The sequence below is a fragment of the Elephantulus edwardii genome, unplaced genomic scaffold (genome assembly GCF_000299155.1).
Source record: "Elephantulus edwardii isolate Elephantulus edwardi_28Jun2011 unplaced genomic scaffold, EleEdw1.0 scaffold00029, whole genome shotgun sequence".
Taxonomy (NCBI): domain Eukaryota; kingdom Metazoa; phylum Chordata; class Mammalia; order Macroscelidea; family Macroscelididae; genus Elephantulus; species Elephantulus edwardii.
In genome coordinates this window covers 21,801,970-21,811,309 of record NW_006399779.1, presented here as the reverse complement: position 1 = coordinate 21,811,309, position 9,340 = coordinate 21,801,970, and positions in this window count along the sequence as shown.

Here is a 9,340-nt window from a genome sequence, read left to right as displayed (position 1 = left end):
GTGTCAGAGGCAGTGTGGTTGGCGCAGGATAGAGCAGGATTTAGGGCTGTTGTGCATAGGGTCTCTATGAGTCGGAAACGACTCAACAGCACATAACAACAACAAATGGACTGTCACAGACCTAGGGAGCTCTGGTAGCCCATTAGCTAGAGTCACATTGCCAAGCCAAAGGTAGGCAGTTTGAATCCACAAGCTCTTCCACAGGAAAAAGATATGTGGTCTCCTCTCTTGGAATTCATAGCCTCTGAAAACCTGCTGAAGAGTAGGCCATGTCAGTTCAGACTTAACAGCATATGGCACCAATAACAACAATGATAGAGCTAGAACTTGAAATCTAACGGACTGTGCATGCTGCTTTTGACCTTTATCACTAATCCCTGGGCTCTTCCTATACACGACCCAAATCCACTTCTGTCAAGTTTATTATGATACATAGCAAACCTGTGGAACAAAATAGATCTCCTCCACATGGTCTCCAAAGATCAAAATCTTTACAGAAGCAGACTGGCCCATCTCTTTCCTGTGGAGCGGCTGCTCAGTTCAAACTACTAACCATTCAATTAGTAATAGAGTACTTTAACTACATCATCACCAGGTCTCCTTGCCGACGCACAGTTGTTGCTGTTATTATGTGCTGTTGAGTCAGATCTGCTCCATAGCTGACCCTCCAATGGGGTTTCACAGGCAGGGAATTGCATGGGATATGATTGCCTTCTCCTGTGGAGCAGCTAATGGATATGAACCATGTGCCTTTGGGTTGGCCGTACAACTCTTAATCACAAGACCACCAGAGACAGTACTGCATCAAATACCAAAGAAGGAGAGCAGATTTAATGCAACATCAGCTAAATCACTGCCCTTCTTAGTGAGTCTTTATGAGATTGAGTAAATGTCTCTGTTGAGAGAATTTGTAAGTGATTTAAACCAATCTTTCATTCTTCTGGAGACTGTACACTAAAAGGAAAAGGCTCTTAGCTTGCCATGCTTCAAGTGCAGTGCTTGGCTCTGCTTCCACATATTTCAGACTGTTTCCCTGGACAAAGGGGGCACAGCAGGGGTCTTCTTGAATATGTGGCCCTGCAGAACATTGTATGAATAGCTATTTTGAGGCCCTACTTGGCTAGGCTTCACATTCTTGTCTGGTCTGCTCAGCTCTGATGCCCTAATAGTAAGAAACTTCACTGCAATCACAAAGGCATGTGGTTTGAATCCACCAGCTGCTCTGTGGGAGAAGGATGGACAACCTCTCCCATGCGATTAATTGCCTTTGGAAACCTGCTGGAGATTCAGCTATGGGTCAGTTCCAACTCAATGGTACTCAACAACAACAATGTTGTTGTTGTTGTTGTCAATTGCCATTGAGTCCAGCACAACTCATAGCGACCCTATGAACAAAAGGCCTGAAGACTATCTATAATTATCGGCATTTATCTAAGTTCCTAGAGTTCCCAGAGGCATGTTGTTTAGAAAGTAGATACTACTTATGCTTCCAAAAACAGCGATACATTTTTAAAAAATGTTTAAGAAAATAAAATAATTCCTCTAAATTCACATAATTAATAAGGATCAAAACTTGCCATTGAAACATGTCTTCTCCTAACTTCATTATTTACCAAGGTACCGTGGATCTTCCTATATTGTAGTACAGAAAAGAAAGCATCTCTGCAATGAGTATTAAATAATCTGAAAGACTAATCTCAGAATTCTTAAAAATGTTTATTAAAATAATGCATGATGCACTTAACAGTGGTTTAAGAATAAAAAGAGCTGTAAGGGGCATATCCATAACACTCAGATAGGAATTTAGTGCTATTTTCCACTTGGGAGAAAAATTGCATTGATTCATGATTTGTCTAAAGAAAGTCTTATTCAGTTAGAGTTTGAGGGCATAACCTCAAGCTGTTCAGTCTAGCAGTATTTGTTTAGCATATCCATTGAGTTTCTCTCTTGCTTTTCTTATGAAATGCTCAAGGCACAGTTCAAAGGTCTTTTTTCTTTTTCTTAAATAAAAAATAAGCCTCAAACATTACAATGAAGAGGAAAAAAAACCCAACAGGATTAGCAAGCTAAAGAATCTGGAACCAGAGTAAAAGGTGTGGAGAAGGTGGTTTTAATTGAATGACAACTTCCAGTGAGGTTCTACATGATCACATTTTTCATGATTCTATATAATCCAACATTATGGTTGAGTATTAATTGAAAGCTTTAACTTTATACCACATCTCTTTGTTAACGTTTTTCATATTTCCCCCTTTCTTTTTGTCTCCTAGTTCTGTTATATAATCTCCTTTCCGGTGGGTTAGCAAATATCACTAATTGGAATGGTGTGTAATTGACTTCATGACTTAGGATTTTACAAACCCCAAAATGACCTCTGGGCTTGGCGCTTGGATCTACGAACCTTTATTAAGAGTTATGATTTTGAAGCCTTACAAATCCTTTGTTAAATGGTGCAACAGTGAAAGAATTTTTTTTAAAAGACAAAAGCAAACTGGAGGTAGGGGGTAGGAAGGAAAATGTGAAACAATAAATGAATAGAAACCCAAGTTCTTGGTAAACTTTCATTCAAATATCAATAAAACTTTTTTTAAGAGGATAAAATTTTTGCTAGGAGTTTAAATGCCCTTCCAGTATTTATTAAAATATGTTAATCACATATCCATCCACCTGAAAAAAGTTTTAGCAAAATATGATCATTTGGCATCATCACAAATTCCTGGACAACTTGTCTACTCTGGGTCAGAAGCAGTCAATTATAAATAGTAGTACTGTTGTCATTCTCAAAGGGCAAAATCCTGTTATTGAGAAGCGTACTTAAATATATTGTATGATGGACTAATTCCAGGGTGGCATCTCTGAGGAACATGGCATTAGAAGATGATATAAATGTATTCCATAAACTTGCCTACTGTCTAGTTTCCAAGTGAAGTTCAGATGGCAAAAGGAGAGTCAAAATTCCCTCTTTAGGAGAAGATACAAAAAAGAGAAACTCCGTCTTGAGATAGAGGTAGGAGGATGGAGAAAAAGAGTAAAGTAAGAAATAAAAATTTAAAAAAAGACATTTAAACCAGCTAACCATCAAGCAAGTGAGAGAGAGGTATGGGTGCCTTTAACAGAGGAGTGGATTGGTGGACCAAAATGATCAGTTTTTCTTTGATAAAAACACTTTCAGACTTATTTGTTGAAATTTCTCTCCCTTTCTTTATAAAATTATTCTCCAACACGCAGTCCATTTGTTTGTTTGGAGTAGCACTGAATGAATGATCATACAAGTTGACTCCAGATGTAAATAGTTACTTGGAATTGTCATTTTTGCTTCCTTTAACGTCTGTATCTGTGCTTTAAAGGGAGCCTACAAAGGAATCAGGGTGTTTCTCTTTCCATTTGGCTTCTTCAATTTATAATGTAAGTTGTAATCTGGACATTAATGGGTGGCAAATTGACAAGGTATAAACAAAATTCAAAGTAACATCTTAACAAATGGGAAAAAATCATAGGAAATCTTCTCCACCGTTATCAATACAATAAGTGACAGTATGAATTGGAATACTTTGCACTTAAATATTTGTTTTCCTTTTCATTTTGTATTATGTTCATCTAAAATATTACTTGGACGGTAAGATATAAGACATCTTAGACATCATCCCTGGATAGCACAAGTAGTTATGTTCAGCCACTAAAATAAAGACAAGCCCTTCAAAACCACCCAGAAGCATTGAGATAGATTACCACAGTAATCGAATCTCTTAAAGATTATAGCCAAGGAAATCTTGAAGAAAGCAGGTCCCTTGGGGTTGCTCAGAGTAGGGATTGAGTCCATGGTCATGAGTTTAGCTACTTCTTTTTATTAGATATGAAAAGAAAGAAGTGGGAAATACTAGGAAATCACACAGGAAGAGAAAAGAAAGCAAGAATTCAGCAGCTACCTGTGGTCAGTGGTTTCAACTGCTGTCATGTTTTCAGGAATGAAAACATACTTTGTCTTCATCAAAGTTAAATCCATACATACATCACCTTCCTAATTTCAGTTGCCTCATTTAAAAATCACACTAGTAAAACAAAAAAGCAAACAACAACAAAACCCATGGGGATGAAATTATATTATCTCAAGCCCTTCAATCTTGTTTAAATAAGTGACTTTGTCCATTTGCCATAACAGATTTCACATAGTGGTTATCCTTACAGAAAATTATCAAATGTTAAAGTTAACTTAATGATAAGACATATTACACCCGGGTTAAATGTCCTTATGACTGTTTCGGTATTATTCCTGTGCCTCAGATATGCTAAAGAACTCCAGTAAAGTCAATTCCGTTGCTACTGGAATTCTTAGGACAGAAGTACATTGTTGATACTGTTGTGTGTTACCACTGAGATGGAACTGACTCATAGTTGACCCTCCAGCAGGTTTTCAGAAGCTTTAAATCATTGGAAAAGTTGCTTATCATTCTCCTGTGAGCGATTGGTGGATTTGAACTGAACAGTTTTGAATCCTAGAGCACAATTCCTAGGCAACCGGAGCAAAACTATAGCTACTAATTATATATTTAAATTGGTGAGGAACGCTTCCCATATTTCAGAGAAGCATATAAACTAGGATTTAGGTGTGGCTCTTCATGGCTCACAAACACATAACCATGGGAGAGTCTAGCAAAATGCCTGGCACGTGATAAATAGGGGCTTAGTAAAAATTTTTAACAAGTGAATAAATTACCTGGTGACCTAGTGGTAAGAAGCTACACTGCAATCCTGAAGGCAAGTGGGAAAAAAAAAATCCACCAGCTGCTTCATGGAAGAAGGATGGGCAATCTCCTCCTGTGCAATTGAAAACCCGCTGGAGGGCCAGCGATGGATCCATTACTACTCTAAGACACCCAACGACAGGCTCCCTAAGATTGTCCAGGATACATGTGACACTTTAAAAAGTAAGGTTGTTGCTAGATGCTATTGATTTGACACCTATCCATAAACACTTCATGGATGACAAAGCATAACATTTTAATTTAGCAAAACAAAACATCGTCTGATCCTGAGCCATCTTCACAATCACTGCTGTACTTAAACAAATTTTATCAGTCACGAAGTCAATGTATTTCATTGTATGTCTTCCTCTTGTTTTGCTGACCTCTGCCTTACCAAGCATGGTGTCACAATCAAGTATGTGCGCTTGTCCTTTCATTTGTCTATGATTAATTCAGTATTTTTTTCACTAACACTCTAATTCAAAGGCATTAATTCTTTCATCGTGCTTATTCATTGTCCTACCATCAAGTCAGACCAACTCATAGCTGACCCTCCACTGAGTTTTCAGAAGCAGTAATTTACATAGGAGGAGACTGCCCATCTCTTTTCTGTGGAGAAGCTGGTGGATTTGAACCACACACATTTGGGCTGGTAGTGCAACTCCTTACCACTAAGCCACCAGAGCTTCCTATCTTGTGTCTAGTGCATATTATTACTCAAAGTTGGTTTCTTTGCTCTTTGGTACTTCAAGAGGATCTTTTGAAACAGATTTGACAAGTGCAATGCATTATTTCATTTCTTTAGGTGTCGTTTATGGATTCAAGAAAAAGAAATCCTTGGCAATTTGATTGTCTCCACTCATCAGTAAACTGCTCATTTGTCTAGTTGTAAGGATTTTTGTAGTATGTTCAGGTGTAATCCATGTTGCTTACAGACTTAGAGCCTCATCAAAGTGGTTGAAATGCTTCCTCGTCAAAGTGCTTGAGTGTTTCAAATGGTCTTGGTATTCTGTAAGCAATGCTGTGTTGTCTGCCTATTACGGGCTGCTATTTAGTCTCCTTCCAATCCAGACGTTATGGCCTTTTAAAGTAAAGATGTTGTTGTCTGACCCTCGAATGGGTTTTTAGAGGCAGTTAATCACATGGGAGGAAATTGTCCATCCTTCTCCTGCAGAGCAGCTGGTAGATTTGAACGAGTAATATTTACACTGAGACTTATTTCTGCCACATCCACTTCGAATCATATTAACTCCATGAGTGTCAGAGTTTAACTATTCTTTATAATATGGGGTTCACTGGCTGATTTGTTTCCCAGGCCTTTCTTCTGAGTTGCCTTTGGGTAGACTCACCTCCGCAATCATCCAGCTAGGTCTTGAGCTTATTAATGTTTATGCCACCAATTACATCACCTCTGTGATTTCTACAACGACTCAAATACTGACGTCAGAATTTTAGTCAAATTCAATAATCAGTCTCAAGTCTTATTCCTTATCCTCTCGTCCTGTCTAGAGTCATTACTAAAGGAAACAGATGTCTTATTTTGCCAGTTGATATCATTTCGCTTCTTCGGAAGAAACTGCGGATTCATGAGAAAAGTTGAGCACTTTTGTGGGTTTTTCTCCAGCGAAGCCATCCATCACCCGGGCTGGAATGGAACTGCTACGCCAGAGCACATCATTAGCCTCATCCAGGCGCTCAGGCTCTAAACGCCTCCACAGTGCTCAGCTGTTGTTCCCACCTGGCGCCAGAAATGCAACCCAAGGAAAGAAACAGCAGAAGGGAAATAAAACAGGAGCAAGAAGCTGGGACTGGAGCCAGAGGAGATGGAATGAGCACGGGGGCTAAGAGAAATGGGATCTAACTTCTAATTTACGTGCCGCACCAAACAATCTTGGAGCACGTTGGCCCCGTCTTATTTACATAAGCCTGTTGCCTCTCAGTAATTATTTCTACAAGAGAGAGTGATACATGGGTGTCAAAGAAATATTAACTAGACCAGCTATAGACTTACGAAGAAATCCACTTAGACTGAAAAGAAATTTTGAACAGGTGAAAAAAAAAAAAAAACCCATCAAGAGTACTGTAATGGAGAGAGTGACAAAAATCTTACCAATTTCTTCATTGACAAGAAAGTAATCTATGATTGGAAGGTAGAATTTCAGAGTAAACAGCAGGGTTTTGAACTGGTTCTTCCCAGTGTGATGCCACCTGAATATTTGACTTTCCACCCCAGATAAACTGAATCAGATTCTACATTTTTAACAAAGCCATCAGGTAATACTTAGACATCCATAAGAGAAGTCACTTGAAGATTTTTAAGTATGTAACTATTGGATTAGCCCTTGAATTGAAATACAGAGAATATTCATTCCCTAGAATTTCTGGGTTTTTTTTCTTTGGATTCACCTTCCCATGGCATCTTCAGATGCAGAGAACCTCGGATATGATTTTAATTTGCATAAATTATTTTTGGCCACCATTCAAATGTACTTTTTTTTTGTCACCAACTTCTTTGTTTCAGTAAAATATCTGAGTCATCCCTGCAGTTTTGTGGTAAAGTAATTACATCCCTGCAATTTTGTGATGAAAGAACGAATTTATTTTTTCTTTCTCCTTCATTTTTTATTTTATGGATATACACATTTTTGATAGGATTTTGAAGCTTATCAAACTTAAAAAACTGATTGATCCATTATAATTGTTGAATATATTTGGATTTATTTGTATCTTATTCTGTTTTATTATGGACTGATTTTCAGTTTTACTATTATTCTGTGTTAATTGTGGTAAAGTTTTCCCATAAGATTTTCCTCAATCTACAAAACTGTCTTATTTTATTTACTGCTTATTATTTAGTGAATAAATATATACATAGATACAGCAAAGTTTCAATTTCTTGAAAACCTTAACCCTGTTTCAAAATAATGTGAGGAACATGGATAACATAAGCTTCAACCTTTGTGTTCTCTTTATGCATACTTGACCAGTCTTTCAATTATTTATTATCTCTAAGCTTATAAATAACTATGAGCTTTTGGCTTGTATTTTAATGAGGAGATAGTATTCTAGGTTAAAAGTTCATTTCTCTCAACAACTGATATTGTCTAAATGTACAAGTTCAAAACTTTCATTAATTATTCCATTGAGTTTATTTTACTTTATTTTAAAATATACCTGTAGTAAATAAGTTGTGTATTATTGCTTTCTAACCTTAGATATTTTCTACTTCTTTAATTAGAATATACAGTTTTTAACAATTTAAAAACAAAAAAACTTTATCTTTTAAAATTTTGTCTGTCTCACCAGGCCACCAGAACTTTTTCCTATATCTGGACTATGCTAGACCTACTAATTCTATTTTTCTTTAATGTTTTCCGTCTCTAGGATTAGAAGTTTTTCTATTTAAATGTGATTTCCAAAAATTTTTGTTTTTGTGGGAAAAAATATTAGAGACTAGCGACTCTTATTGAAAAAAAATGTCAAGACTTATTTATCCGGAGCATGAACAGTGTTTTGTGATACGTCCTAACACAGACAGGGAGATGAAGAGCCATCATATTTAGGTGCCTTGAATTGATCCCTACTCATGGCGCTTGAAATGCTTGCTGCGAAAGATCAAACACTATAGCTTTCAATGTGGACTCTATGTCAACATCAAGAAAACAAAAATGCTCACCACTAGGGCTGCTGGGCAATATCGTGAAAGATGGAGAAATTATTGACATTGTCAATGGTTTCATTTCATTTGGATCAACCATCAACCCTTTTGGTACCAGAAGTCAGGAAATCAGGAGATGTATTCATTGAGAAAGTCTATGGTCAAGGACTTCTCCAAAATGCTGATGAGCAATGATGTCAGTTTGAAGACTAAGTTGTGCCTGATTCAGGCCATGGTCATCTTAATCACCTGTTACACAGCAGAAAGCTGGACAATGAATAAGGATGACACAAGAAGAATCAATGCCTTTTAGTTGTGATGCTGGAGAAGCATACTGACTATCCCATGGATTGCTATAAAGAACAAACAAGATAGATATGTCTTAGAAAAGGTGCAGCCAGAGGGCTCCTTGCAGGCAAAGATGATGAAACGTCTTTTCTCATACTTTGGATATGTTCATATTAGAAGCTATTCCTTGGAGAGGGAGATCGTGCTTTGAAATTGGAGGGTTGGTGAAAGAAAGGGAGACTTCCAATGAGATAGATAGACACAGTGGCTGCAGCAATGGGTTCAAGTGTGTCAGAGATGATGAGGAAGTTAAAGGATAGGACAGGGTTCAGATATTTTTCTCATAGGATCTTTGAGTCATAGTTCACTCGACAGCACGTAATAACAAAATGACACCACAGAGATCTTATGGCTCAGTGGTAAGGAACCGCACTGCCAACACAGAGGTTTTTGGTTTGGGGCCACTAGCTGCTCCACCAGAGAAAAATAGACCATCTCCTCCCTCACAATTTACTGTCTTTGAAAACCCTCTGAAGGGTTAGCTACTGGTTGCTTTTGACTCAACAGTACACAGCAACAATAACAACATGGCACCGTTGTTTGAATCTACCAGCTGCTCTGTGAAAGATTGGCAATCTCATCCTGTGTCATT